Source organism: Giraffa tippelskirchi, chromosome 4 (assembly GCF_054371585.1).
Source record: "Giraffa tippelskirchi isolate mGirTip1 chromosome 4, T2T-mGirTip1v1.2.pri, whole genome shotgun sequence".
Taxonomy (NCBI): Eukaryota; Metazoa; Chordata; class Mammalia; order Artiodactyla; family Giraffidae; genus Giraffa; species Giraffa tippelskirchi.
The window spans coordinates 143,996,340-144,011,492 of NC_137278.1; the positions used below are offsets into that span (position 1 = coordinate 143,996,340).

The 15,153-nt window shown below is 37.1% G+C and overlaps 1 protein-coding gene and 1 long non-coding RNA gene across 5 annotated transcripts in view; one reads left to right on the top strand and one right to left on the bottom strand.

Annotated features, from left to right (window-relative positions):
• FRS2 (fibroblast growth factor receptor substrate 2) overlaps positions 1–15,153 on the bottom strand; it is a 104,921-nt gene that overhangs the window by 29,394 nt on the left and 60,374 nt on the right. For 2 of the 4 annotated variants that reach the window (XM_081589766.1, XM_081589768.1), the window contains exon 1: positions 1,862–3,246. The exons of the other annotated variants lie outside the window; for them this stretch is intronic. The gene's annotated coding sequence lies outside the window, so the exon portion shown is untranslated. Of the gene's footprint in view, positions 1–1,861; positions 3,247–15,153 lie in introns of those variants that run through there. 4 annotated transcript variants of the gene reach the window in all.
• LOC145545369 (uncharacterized) overlaps positions 3,264–15,153 on the top strand; it is an 82,089-nt gene continuing 70,199 nt past the window's right edge. Inside the window, exons 1-3 of the long non-coding RNA XR_014082027.1 lie at positions 3,264–3,352; positions 4,547–5,151; positions 14,223–14,365. This is a non-coding gene — a long non-coding RNA (uncharacterized LOC145545369). The remainder of the gene's footprint in view (positions 3,353–4,546; positions 5,152–14,222; positions 14,366–15,153) is intronic.

Sequence of the window (15,153 nt, forward strand, 5' to 3'; positions counted from 1 at the left end):
TTCAACTCAGTGATTATTTCTATATATCAATTCTTACAACTGTGTCAAATTAACCAATGACTGCTTGATCCTTATAAGAAACTTCTAGTTTATAAATTTAGTAGTAGATACTAGCCCCCTAGCAGGGACTGAACGCTAGTATAATAACTATTTAACTTAGAAGGTTTTACTAAACTGACCAACAATAAGAGGTAAAGTCCAAATATGAACTTTATAATCTTTTCCCTACTATGACACAACTAATAGTTCTTTAAAAGCATTTGGCTTTATGGCTTATTCTTTAAAACAGCAAAACATTAAACACAAACCACTTATACTTCAATTTCGTGTTAAAGAAATATATAAATTATTCAATATCAATCCAAACTGGTGGCTCAGACGGTAAAGAATCCATCTGCAATGTGAGAGACTTGGATTCGACCCCTGGGTTGGGAAGATCCCCTGGAGAAGGGAACTGCTACCCACTCCAGTATTCTGGCCTGGAGAATTCCATGGACTGTAGAGTCCATGGGGTAACAAAGGGTCAGACACGACTGAGTGACTTTCACTTTCACAAATATCAACGTAACACTACAAGACATACAAGAAAATCTCTAGGCATCTTCAATTTTTATATAATATGCTTTACCTAGAACTAAATAAATATTAATGAAGAATAACAGAAAAGTAAATAAAAAGATAGTTTTCAAAACTGAATACACAGGTATATAAGAGAAATATACCATAAACCTGTATTTTCAAACTCAGGTGATTATCATACTAGTTACTAGACTTATTAAAAATCTAAATATTGATTGTGTGTATGTAAAGCATACACACATATTCAATTTGCTCAAAATACGTTAAACCAAATGCCAAGCAACTCAAAAAAAACAAAAACCTTAAAACAAACTGCTTCATGAATAGGTCACTCATGACTTTCCGTGTCTGTCTCAGTCCAAATTATCTAAGGAAACAGGCTTGATAACTTATTTTACACTTTTAAAGCAATGTCTTAAAAAATAAAAAAGATAAAATCATTCTTTTAAAATGCAATATGGTGTTCTGGATTGAATCTTAGAACAGAGAAGGACATTAGTAGAAAAACTGGAAAAAATCCAAATAAAGTCTGTAGTTTATAGTATTATACCAGTGTTAATTGCTTAGTTTTGACAAGTGTACCCAAGTTATATAAGATTAACATTAGGGAAAACTGAGTAAAGGATATATGAGAACCACTGTACTATCTTTGCAACTTTTCTGTGATTCTAAAATTGTTCCAAAAAAAAAGCTTTATTTCAAAAATCACCTTGTATGCCCAGTAGCAAGTTTGAGAGGATTCTCATTTTAAAAAATAACACTTAACGCTTACTTTTCTCTCCATCATTCCTAAATAAAATGCATAAACCTAGGGAAAAAAAGACCAGACTAAAAGACATTAAAATGTTAACACTGGCTCACTAGGTAGTAAGATGAAAAGTATTTTTTCTCACACACATATGAAGAGTGTGTATTCTATAGTGTGTGAACTGCTTTTATAATTAACAATAAATAGTTAACTAAAGAATATACAAACCAATCCCTTATTAAAGGCTCCTTCAGAAAGAAAAGCTACAAATGTCTAAGCAGAGCCCAAAGGCAGACGACATACGGAACAGGTTAGGGCAGAGTGTGAAAAACAGTGGCAAGAAAGATTGCCAGGAGAATGAATCTAAGTAGGCAATACCTAATTAGTAAATTCTGGAAACCTGCCAATACACAGAGCTTAACATCTACTCTTAGGCCAAAGGTGTTCACAGCAAGCAATGTTATGCTCAGAATTCATGTCTCAGGGAAGTGTCCCAACAGACCCCCTAATACCAGGAATTTACGGGATACATACCTTGGATTTATTCCAAACAAAAATGCAGTTGGACATGCACAACTTCCCAGTGAGAACTTCTAGAAATACTTCAGGACGACAGTGTGTTCTCTACATTTTTCTGCTTGTTCTTTCCTAACACCTTCCTATAACCTATGCCCAGTCTTTAGCCTACAGGATCTAAAAATGGTACTCTGACGTTATTCAGCAACATGGACAGAGACCATCAGGATAGCAGAATCAAATCCTATTTTGGAAGTCTGAGAGGTGAGTATCACAAAAAGTTTTCAATATCTTTGGAGCAAAATATATTCTGACAATCTCATTCAGCCATAAGAGGGGAAATTTTAATCAACAACAAATGTTGTTTAAATGTTTAAACAACAATCAAAATAAAATAACATCTGTCCCTTAAAGGGAAGTGCCAGTGGAATCAAACAGACTGCATTTTGATAAAGAACCTCTTTAAAGCTATAATCGGGGCAATTTATGTGTGTCAGGCTTTCTGTCTGGGTTTGGGGTTGTTTTTTAAAAACAGATTTTAACTCTTTCTTTATGGTCACCCTCACTCTCAGTTGATAGTTAGCATGTCCTAGAGCTGTCACTTAATAAACACGTATACACATTTCTTTGTTAAGTTTATTCTTTCAAATCCTAGACTCTGTAATCAGATACCCACGCCTATTAGGAACAGGTGCAAAAAAAGGCCCTCTACTCAGAGACCACACATTTTATGTCCAAGAACATAGTCATCACTTCACAAGCTTCTTAACAGCAATTGTAATAAGCATCAGAAGACTGTTTTGCTTACTTTCCAGTTCTTGGTCATGTTTAAGAAAGTAGAGGTTACCAAAAAAGTGATCTTCAGGGATGGTGACTGCAAGTATTATCACTGTTATTACTTCTAGTATCAATGAAGATATATACCATTTTCATTAAAACCAAGACACAACTGATTTTAAGATTGATATTTTGTATCCCATCAAGAAAGAGAAGGTTTCAATTAAACTACAGCATGCCACTGGTTGTAAAATACACCCAAATTTCAGTGAATAAAACTGGAAAATGTCCCTTGGAATCAATGAAATACCACACAATCAATGAAGACTATCAACTAACTCTAACAAAAGGATGTTTAAAATATCTTTTTCTTTATGCCTTCCTATATACCAGACAATAGTTACAATCAAGCAACAGGATTTTAGAGGCTTCCCAGATGGCGCTAGTGGTAAAGAACCTGGCTGCCAATGCAGGAGACATAAGTGATGTGGGTTCAATCCCTGGGTCAGGAAGATTTCTGGAGGAGGGCATGGCAACCCAGTCCAGCATTCCTGCCTGGGGAATCTCACTGATAGAGAAGCCTGGTGGGCTACAGTCCATGCGGTCATAAAGAATGGAACACGACTGAAGCAACTTAGAATGCACAACAGGATTTCAGTGTCTAAGACCCAATATTCTTTTGAGCCGTGATAACTATTTGTCCAGAGAACAATCCTGTATTGCAGACTATTGGTAACTATTTTCTCCATCTTCAAATGGGGAACTTAAGGGAAAAAAAAAATCAATCAATCAAGATTTTACTGAACGACAAATGTAGGATTTTTAGTGTCCCTGTCTAGCTTTAACAAAGACAATATGTACTCTCTCCCTAAAAGTTTGGTGGGGTTTTTGCTTCAGATTTATCTTGATCTTAAACTCAAAATATCAATCATCCATGATAAAGAGAATTCTGAAGAGCTGTATTCAAAACTATAGCTAAGGTCACTGGGGCTATTCCCTCTGAGCACAACTTACGATAAAACAGAATTTGAAAGCAATGGCTAGAACATCTCCTTTTTTAAAAAAAAAGACAAATGAGGAGAAACAAATCTCTATGGGAAACAGTCAGAATTTTTAAGATGTTTTCCTCTGTCACACTAGTGAAAATGCTCCTTCACTAGTACTAGCTGAAGTTATCTACCTTGAATTCTCTTTAAAAAAACAAACAAAGAAACCAAACCCCCACCCCAAGAAACAAACCAAGAACTTAGTTAATTCAACAGTTAGCTACAGGGAATATCAGTCTCATAAAATATTCTTGTTAAAGCCTTAAAATTTTTAATTTTCTGCATGCAAATTCCAAATTTGAATTCTCTGAAACTATTAACCCTGCTAAAAAGATGGTAGAATGTTTCTAAGGCAAGAATTTTAATCCTTATATAATGAATAAATGACCTATACCAGGTCTGCTCTCTTAATGCATTTTGAAATACCACATTAGAATCTAAAATAATGCTTCATTTTAAGCATTATAAATTCCTCCAATAGAAGGCAGTATCAATCTACGATAATGCTAGCAAAGCAGCATGATATAGTGCAAATATGAGCCTTAGAACTAGAAAGAGCTGCTGCTGCTAAGTTGCTTCAGTTGTGTCCAACTCTGTGAGACCCCATAGACAGCAGCCCACCAGGCTATGCCGTCCCTGGGATTCTCCAGGCAAGAATACTGGAGTGGGTTGCCATTTCCTTCCCCAGTGCATGAAAGGGAAAAGTGAAAGTGAAGTCACTCTGTCGTGTCCGACTCTTAGCGACCCCATGGACTGTAGCCTACCAGGCTCCTCCGTCCATGGAATTTTCCAGGCAAGAGTACTGCAGTGGGGTGCCACTGCCTTCTCCAGAAAGAGCTGAGTTCTTACTTAACATCTCTGAATCTATGTTTCCCCACAGGCAAGTTAAAAACACCACCACTGCCTAACTCATATGACTGTTACACGTTTAGAGGCTGCTGCAGAAATCTGGAGTCTAAATTAGAGTAGCAAACAATGAAGAAAGAGAAAGAAGGATGGATTAGAGCAATACTCAGAAGCATCAACAATACCTGCTAACCAACTAGACTGGGAAGAAAAGCAGGAGTCAAGGAGCATACCTACATTTCCACTTAGTTAATATCCATTGAAAGAGCTAGAAAACACAGGAATGACACAAGGTTTACAGAAGCAGATAGCTCAATTTTGAACATATTGTAATGCCTGTATATCCAAGTGGAAATGCTCAAAAGATAAACAGAAATACAAGTACAGAGGCGGAAGAAAGATCTGAACTGAAGATAAGGATCTAGGAGTCATCAGCTTATGGATGCAAGACAGGGGACAAAATGAGATTGCCCCAGTGAGAAGAAAAGTAAGACCTAGAGAAACTCAGAAACACCAACATTTAAGGAAACTACAGAGGAAGAGAAGCCCACAAAAAGAGATTGAACAGGCACTAAGAAGCAGGAAGAAAATCACCAATAATATGGTATCACAGGAACCTAGAGAAGACAATGATTCAAGGTGAGATGGGATACAGGGAACAGTCCAGTAAGACTGCAGAAACCATAGTAAGTTAGTCTGGAGAAAATAATATGTAGCAATAAGGAGGAGTGAGTCAACTGTCTTTAAGCTTTTTGTTTTACGGTATAATGGACTTAACTTGGACAAAACCACATGCATCTATGAGAATAACATAGATTTCCATCAATCTAACAAAAAACTGATTCCCTTTAAATGTTGAGTTCTTTCTCAGTCACTACCAATGTTCAGTAGATTCTGCTACTGGTTAAGCATTTGGATGAGATGACTTGAGTTTCTTACAACTGAAGTAAATTTCAAAAACTAAACTAAAAAATACTTTGCATTAAAAAGAACACAAGGAAAGATATAAGAAAAAAGCTTTTAAATACTTAGAAATACTTAGAAAAATGTAACGAAAAAGCTTTTAAATACTTAGAAACTAACAATGGTTCTATGGAATTTTAAAAACTGTATTCAATTAATCCTAAGCAAAATGCAAAGAAAAGACAAAGGAAGGAAAACGAGACAGAGATAACCCCAATGAACAGCAAGACAGAAAAACTGTTCATTTTTGGTCCATTTCAAGTTGTTTACAGTCTTGCCTGACAAAAGTCTTGCATGGCTTCCCCTATTCCCCCAAAACTAAAAATTAAAAAGACTTTTTAACAGCCTGGCCTACAAGGTCCCAAACACTTTAGTATGGTTTTCTGCCCTTCTGACTCCAGTACTGATCACAGGTGCTTTACAACTCTCCCCTCTACTCTTCTCCAGCCACACAGGCTGGCTCCGGGCTGTTTCTGAATACACTAAGTATGCTCCTACCTCAGTCAGTTCAGTCCAGTTCAGTCGCTCAGTCCTGTCTGACTCTTTGCGACCCCATGAACCACAGCACGCCAGGCCTCCCTGTCCATCACCAACTCCCAGAGTCCACTCAAACCCATGTCCATCGAGTCAGTGATGCCATCCAACAATCTCATCCTCTGTTGTCCCCTTCTTCTCCTGCCCTCAATCTTTCCCAGCATCAGGGTCTTTTCCAAAGAGTCAGCTCTTCGCATCGGGTGGCCAAACTATTGGAGTTTCAGCTTCAACATCAGTCCTTCCAATGAACACCCAGGACTGATCTCCTTTAGGGTGGACTGGTTGGATCTCCTTGCAGTCCAAGGGACTCTCAAGAGTCTTCTCCAACACCACACTTCAAAAGCATCAATTCTTCAGCGCTCAGCTTTATAGTCCAACTCTCACATCCATACATGACCACTGGAAAAACCACAGCCTTGACTAGACGGACCTTTGTTGGCAAAGAAATGTCTCTATTTTTTAACATGCTATCTAGGTTGGTCATAACTTTCCTTCCAAGGAGTAAGCGTCTTTTAATTTCATGGCTGTAGTCACCATCTGCAGTGATTTTGGAGCACAGAAAAATAAAGTCAGCCACTGTTTCTACTGTTTCCCCATCTGTATGCCATGAAGTGATGGGACCAAATGCCATGATCTTAGCTTTCTGAATGTTGAGCTTTAAGCCAACTTTTTTACTCTCCTCTTTCAGTTTCATCAGGAGGCTTTTTAGTTCCTCTTCACTTTCTGCCACAAGGGTGGTGTCATCTGCATATCTGAGGTTAATGATATTTCTCCCGGCAATCTTGATTCCAGCTTGTGCTTCCTCCAGCCCAGCGTTTCTCATGATGTACTCTGCATATAAGTTAAGTAAGTAGAGTGACAACATACAGCCTTGACGTACTCCTTTTCCTATTTGGAACCAGTCTGTTGTTCCATGTTCAGTTCTAACTGTTGCTTCCTGACCTGCATACAGGTTTCTCAAGAGGCAGGTCAGGTGGTCTGGTATGCCCATCTCTGTCAGGATTTTCCACAGTTTATTGTGATCCACACAGTCAAAGGCTTTGGCATAGTCAATAAAGCAGAAATAGATGTTTTTCTGGAACTCTCTTGCTCTTTCAATGATCCAGCGGATGTTGGCAATTTGATCTCTGGTTCCTCTGCCTTTTCTAAAACCAGCTTGAACATCTGGAAGTTCATGGTTCACGTATTGCTGAAGCCTGGCTTGGAGAATTTTGAGCATTACTTTACTAGCATGTGAGATGAGTGCAATTGTGCGGTAGTTTGAGTATTCTTTGGCACTGCCTTTCTTTGGGATTGGAATGAAAACTGACCTTTTCCATTCCTGTGGCCACTGCTGAGTTTTCCAAATTGGCTGGCATATTGAATGCAGCACTCTCACAGCATCATCTTTCAGGATTTGAAATAGTTCAACTGGAATTCCATCACCTCCACTAGCTTTGTTCATAGTGATGCTTCCTAAGGCCCACTTGACTTCACATTCCAGGATGTCTGGCTCTAGGTGAGTGATCACACCATCGTGATCATCTGGGTCATGAAGATCTTTTTTTGTATAGTTCTTCTGTGTATTATTGCCATCTGTTCTTAATATCTTCTGCTTCTGTTAGGTTCCTACCATTTCTGTCCTTTATTAAGCCCATCTTTGCATAAAATGTTCCCTTGATATCTCTGATTTTCTTGAAGAGATCTCTAGTCTTTCCCATTCTATTGTTTTCCTCTATTTCTTTGCACTGATCACTGCTACCTCAAGGCTTCTTTAATTGTTCTATCTAGAACACTCTTCTGCCAAATACCCACATAGCCTGTTCCCTTACTTGTCTTAGGTCTTTGCTCACAAACTAATTCTTAGAGAACTCTCCTGAGCATTCTGCAGAAAACATCTAAGCCTTTACTCCACAACAGCAACCCCTTTTCCTATTATACTGCTTTGGTTGGTGATTTAGTCATTAAGTCGTGTCTGATTCTTGTGATCCCATGGAGCCCACCAGGCTCTTCTGTCCATGGGATTTTCCAGGCAAGAATACTGGAGTGGGTAGTCATTTCCTTCTCCAGGGAATCTTTCCCACCCAGTGATCAAACCAGTGTCTCCTGCATTGCAGGTAGATTCTTAACCAAATGAGCCACCAGGGAAGCCCCATTATACTGCTATGTTATTCGCCAAATGACTATTACCAGCAGCAATCTTGTATTTTAATTTCTTCTTTGTTTCTTTCCTAAAGCCATAACAAAATGTAAACTCTGTGGGGGCAAAGACAGTTGTCTTCACTGCTGCATCCCCAGTGGCTTGAGAGTGCCATACACATGTTAATTGCTCAGATAGTTTTACTTTGAATGCATAAATACCCTATTATTGGATAATGTCTCACATTAGCAACACACATATGATAAATGATGCCTCTGAATATCTACAAATATTAAAACATATCGATAAAACTACAAATAATCTCATATTTCTACTGTTTAATATATTACTTAATAGTTATTTTTTTGTTTTTCTCCTACCAGTTTTATTGAGATATAATTGACATACAGCATGTATAAATTTAAGATGTATGGCATAATGATCTGACTTATAACATGAAATGATTACCACAATATAGTGAACATTCACTTTCTCACACAGATACAAATAAAATATTTTTTTTCTCCTTATGATGAGAACTCTTAGGACTTACTCTCTTGAAACAATTTTCATGTATAGCATTCAGAGGTGTTAATTATGTTTATCACACAGTACATTACATCCCTAGTACTTATCTTCTAACTGAAAGTTTATACATTTCGGCTACTTGCATTTTTTAAAATAAAACTTAAAACTGTCACTTAGATTTGTGTAAACACTGACAGTCACTTCATGAAAAATGCTTTGAATTTTACTATATAATGCCACAAAATTTCTCTTAGAAGTAATGCTATCAGGTGGTTTAAAAGTGGGAAAGTATACTCACAAGTTTCACATTGTATCAGATGTCTTCCTTTTCATACTACATAAAGACTGCCATCTGGATTGCAGTTTTTATACATGTGATGCCTAAAGAGTCTATCTGGGCAAGTCAATTGCCTAAGAGTCATTAACCAAGCTGTATCAATTCCTCCAGGCTAGGTCAGTCCTTGAAGTTCCTGAAGTCTTGAGATGGGCCTACTTGAAGGAGAATACTCTAGGACTGAGACTACTGTTTATATTAACCTTCAAAGGTGCCTAATATTAACTAGTATTGTCTTTGAATATCAGTTGAACTACCTGTGATGTGCATTTCCAAAACCAATATCTTTGGTCTAATTATTTTATATTTCTATGATTTAATTACTTGGGAGTTACTTCAGCTAAAAAAGGAATGCAATTACATAAGTGGAAAGCACAAGTTTGGAAAATCACAGGCTACTGAAATAATGGTTAAGCTATTAACAATATATTAATTTCTTCAAATATTTTCTTTCTCTGCATTAATTCATCCAAAAATCTGTTTAAAAATTCAAAGAATAAAGGGCTCATCTTTTTTTCCCTTCATCTACAAGTAAGCCAAAAGTAAAGCTAAAAGAGGCTGTAAATTCCTATTATGATAAGGCTGAAATTTGTTTAAGATTGGGTTAGCTACCACGCACATTTTCACTTTAATTAAATTACTAAAAAATAATATGTTTATTTGTTAAAACTAAGTATGACTGATAGAAAGGGAAAATATTCAGAATATATTACTCCTCCTTTTTACCAGCCAAGAAATATCTGGATTGGAGGCAACAAATGCTGTTTTCCTAATGTATGGACCCAGTAACACTTGGTGTAGTAATAAAAAAGATAACCAATTAATCATTCAAGTCTCCAAGGCAAAACTGTTCTGAAAATAGAAAAATAAGTTACTTATTTGAAATCAACATTTCTATTTAAATTACTAAAAATAAGATTATATTAAAGAGTTAAGAAAGAACTTCTAGGCAACAAATTACTCATTCAAAGGTGTTGTCAATATTTCTTACAAGAATTTTGGTTGATTTAAAGATTTAAAATTTTTATGATAGTAAAGGACTTAGATTATAATAAACACAACTTTCTAACACTTGTGAGTAGGCTTTCAGCTGGCAGCAAATGCAGCGTAATAAATGTTGAGCCTGTTTGCAAGAACCGGTTATGCAATATCCTCAAGCAAATTACTCTTTTACTAGATTTTTTAAAACTTGTGTTGTTCCAGGAGTAACATGAATTTAAGAGTGGAATATGAGCAAAAATCTGGTAACAGTTGTGAAGCACATGCTTTCTGGGCTTAAAAAACAAAAATTGAGGGTTCATCAATTTTTTTAAAATAAGCTTTTAGAACAATTTCAGAAAAAAACTGAGGATAATACAGATTTCCCATATACCCCAGACCCAGAGTTATCTATTAACATTTTATATTGATATCATAACTTTGTTACAACTGTTGTTCAGTCTCTCAGTCGTGTCTGACTCTTTGCAACCCTACTAACTGCAGCATGCCAGGCATCCCTGTCCTTCACCATCTCCTGGAGCTTGCTCAAACTCATGTCCATGGAGTCAGTGATGCCATTCAACCATCTTGTCCTCTGTCGTCACCTTCTTCTCCTGCCTTCAATCTTTCTCAGCATCAGAGTCTTTTTCTAATGAATCAGCTCTATGCATCAGGTGGCCAAAGTATTGGAGCTTCAGCATCAGTCCTTCTAATGAGTAATCAGGATTGATTTCCTTTAGGATTGACTGATTTGATCTCCTTGCAGTCCAAGGGACTCTCAAGAGTCTTCCCCAACACCACAGTTCAAAAGCATCAATTCTTCGGCACTCAGCCTTCTTTATGGTCCAATTCTCATATCCATACATGACTACTGGAAAAATCATAGCTTCGCCTAGACGGACCTTTGTCAGCAAAGTAATGTCTCAGCTTTTTAATATGCTGCCTACGTTTGTCATAGTTTTTCTTCTAAGGAGCAAGTGTCTTTTAATTTCATGGCTGCAGTCACCATCTGCAGTGATTTTGGAGCTCAAGAAAATAAAGGCTGCCACTGTTTCTCCATTGTGTTTCCTCATCTATTTGCCATGACGTGATGGGAATGGATGCCATGATCTTCGCTTTTTGAATGTTGAGTTTTAACCCAACTTTTTCACTCTCCTTTCATTAAGAGGCTATTTAGCTCTTCTTTGCTTTCTGCCATAAGGGTGGTGCCATCTGCATATGTGAGGTTACTGATATTTCTCCCGGCAATCTTGATTCCAGCTTGCGCTTCATTCTGCCCAGCATTTCGCATGATGTACTCTGCATATAAATTAAATAAGCAGGGTGACAATATACAGCCTTGACATACTCCTTTTCCTATTTGGAACCAGTCTGTTGTTCCATGTCTGGTTCTAGCTGTTGCTTCTTGACAGGTTTCACAAGAGGCAGGCAAAACTTTCCACCATTTATTGTGATCCACACAGTCAAAGGCTTTATTTAGTGAAGTCAATGAAGCAGAAGTAGATGTTCTTCTGCAATTTTCTTGCCTTTTCAACAATCCAACGGATGTTGTCAATTTATCTCTGGTTCCTCTGCCTTTTCTAAATCCAGCTTGAACATCTGCAAGTTCTTGGTTCACTTTTAAGAAGTACGTTGAAGCCTAGCTTGGAGAGTTTTGTGCATTACTTTGCTACCTTGTGAAATGAGTGCAACTGTGCGGTAGTCCAAAGATGCTTTGGCATTGCCCTTCTTTGGGGCTGGTATGAAAACTGACCTTTTCCAGTCCTGTGGCCATGGCTGAGTTTTCTGTATCTGCTGGCATACTAATGCAGCACTTTAACAGCATCATCTTTTAGGATTTGATTCAAATTTCTTGCTTTTTACAGAAGTCTTTTTGTGTCAGGATCCTAACCATGATACCACATTACATTTAATCATCATATGCCTGTAGGCTCCTCTTGGCTCTACAGTTTCTCAGATTTTCCTTGTTTTTGATGACCCTAATACTCCTAGGGAATACAGGTCAATTATATTGTTGAACATCCCTCTAATAGGATTTATCTGATGTTCTTCCTTTTTAAAAAAAATTCAATTTAACTTAAAAAACAAAAAAAACCAGTCCATTTCTCCCACCCTCCACCCACTGCCTCTGGCAACCACTGCACTCTTCTATCTATGAGCTGGGCATGGTGAGGTGTGGGTGACTGGTTTCTTTGGTTTTAGATTCCACATATAAGAAGTTCTTTTACTAGTAAGTCTTTTACTGACTTATTTTACTTAACATAATGCCCTCAAGTCAATCCATGTTACAAACATCAAGATTTCTTTCTTTTTACGGCTGAATAATATTCTATTATATATAAATACCACTTCATTATCCATTAATCCATAATGGACACTTACATTATTTCCATATCTTGGCTATTACAAATCATGCTACAATGAACATGGGGAGGTGCATATATCTTTTTGAGCTGGTGTTTTTATCTTCTTCAGATAAATACCCCAAAGTGAAATTACTAGATCATATGGTAGTTCTTGGAGAAGGGCATGGCAACCCACTCCAGTATTCTTGCCCGGAGAATCCCATGGACAGAGGAGCCTGGCGGGCTACAGTCCACAGGGTTGCAAAGAATCAGACACGACTGAAACAACTTAGCATGCATGCACACGTGGTAGTTTTAGTTTTAATTTGAGGAACCTCTATACTGCTTACCATAGTGGCTGCAACAATTTACATTCCCACCAACATACACAAGGGTTTCCCCTTCCTCCACATCCTCACCAACATCTATTAATTCTAGTCTTACTGATTAGAGTCATTCTAGCAGGTGTGAGGTACTATCTCACTGTGGCTTGAATTTGCATTTTCCTCATGATTAATGATATAAAGCATCTTTTCATGTACTTGCTGGCCATCTGTACATCTTCCTGGTGAAAAATGTCCATTTGGATTTTCTGCCCATTTTTTAACTGGATTGTTTTTTGCTATGGAATTATATGAGTTCTTCATATATTTTGGATATTAACCCCTGATCAGATATATGATTTGTGAGTATTTTCTCCCACTCAGGAGGTTGCCTTTTTTGTTGTTGTTGATGGGTTTCCTTTGCTAAGAAGTTTTCAGTTTGGTATAATCCTACTATTTTTGCTTTTGTTGCTTTTGATTTCAGGGTCAGATACAAAAAAATCATTACCAAGACCTATGTAAATAAGACTCCCAACTAGACAACATATTCTTAGTACTTCCAAATAATTCTAAAGTTAAAAGTGCAAAAGAAACGATTATCAGGAACACCTCATTCACTTGGGAAACTATTATCACAGTATACATGACTGAAAGGGATACGTCGGGAAGAACATGTATCTCAAGATAAATTTTTTTATCAACATGAAAGTATAAACCTATCGAGCGAAATAAACTCATTCCCACTTCATCCACCACAGAACACCCTTCCCTTAACCCCAAACACACACATATATACACACAAGGTAAACATTTTAAACCTAAACTGTAAGCCTCTGGCTCACATGAAAACAAAACTATTTTAACCGCACACAAGCTCTCGCACTCAGACTTGTAGTTTCTACATGCTGCCCACACAGCACTTTGTGAGCATGTGATTAGGAGGAATGATGCACAATCACACCACATTCCTTCCCTCAGCTCACACATCAAGAACTTGCCCTCTCAGCTGCATTCTTCTCCAAACAGCCATGGTCACCTTAGCAACCCTATGCTCCTAATATGGACAGCTGCTCCATTTAAAGTCAGCCCTTCTTGGCAGGGAAAATGCTTGTTCTTCAAATTGGGGGAGAGGAGAGGTTTTCCTTTCAATACACATTGCAGGGGTTGATTTAACTTGATCAGCACTTTTGTTCTGCGGCAGCAATTTGTGTTGAGTTTCAACCGAGTTTGAGTTTTGCTTTTTTGTTTTTAATCTAAAAGCAAATGGCTAAAAAATAAAATCAAAGCAGCTAAAATGGAATTCTCAGAAAGAGTGGAACATGAAGCAAAATGGTATTTGAAATAACTGTATTTTATAAAAAGATACAGCTATCCACGTTTTTGAAAGTTAAAATTTACTTAATCTGAACCGCAACATCTGAAGCCTTAATATACAATAAGAAATCAGTCAGGAAGACCTGTCATAGCCTATTTTTGAACAACAACATTGCTAAGCTTTAAAGTGCTGTAACTCCAATCTATTTAATAGGCTATGAGTCGATCTGTTTCCCTTTATCCCACCACCTACATGTGAAATCTTTCCACAGGCTCAAATATAAACCAGATATTGAACCAAATGACTAGTACAATCCCAGGACCCTCTAGACCTGGAATGACCTAGCACAGCATTGGATTACTCAAAACCAACCTTGATCTGTGTGTGTACCACTAAAGCCGGGCCTGAACCAAAGTAAGTCTCTCAGATTAAAGATACAGGTTTATGATACAGTTTGCCTGATTTTCATACTAAAAACAAATTATTGGGGGAAGGGAGGGGCTACCATATTTGGAAATATGTGAGATCAAATTACTTGTTCCATACCCACAAAAGGAATCTAATTCCCACTGGTCAAAATCAAACACTTTAGTTTTGAGTATAGAAAACAGGCATGTTCAAACTAAAAGAATTCACAGTATTTGTGTATTTGTTCTAAGTTGGAAAACTGCTAAAATAATTTTAATATGGGAAAAATCTATATTAATTTATTAAGTACTGCTATAGTGAATGTTAAGTTCAATGAATACCATCTACATCATTTACTGGTTATATTTTTGCATGTATATATGTGTTTTTTACACTTCTCAGGCTATGCAGTTCCTTCGGTTAGAAACATTTCTTCCACATTAAAACAATCTTTGTAATTACATCTTTTATAAAGAGCAAAATATCCATTGATAGGGTGGCAATGTAGATTAGTAAAAAGAAACTAAAGCTGATTTTACTACTGGTTTCCTTATTTGTAAAATGATAATACTGTTTGTCCTACTGATGGCATGTGTTAACATAATAATGTAAAAATAATGAAATTATTATGCCATACAAAAAACTCCAAGGTTTAAGAAACCAGACAAAGGGACTATATTACGTGAGGTTTAATTCCCTGAATTGCTATTTTTAAAACGAGTCAAGGGAGTATTCAACAATGAATGGAATACCAAATCAGTATCAATTTCAAGAGGTTCCAGTCTTCCAACCAA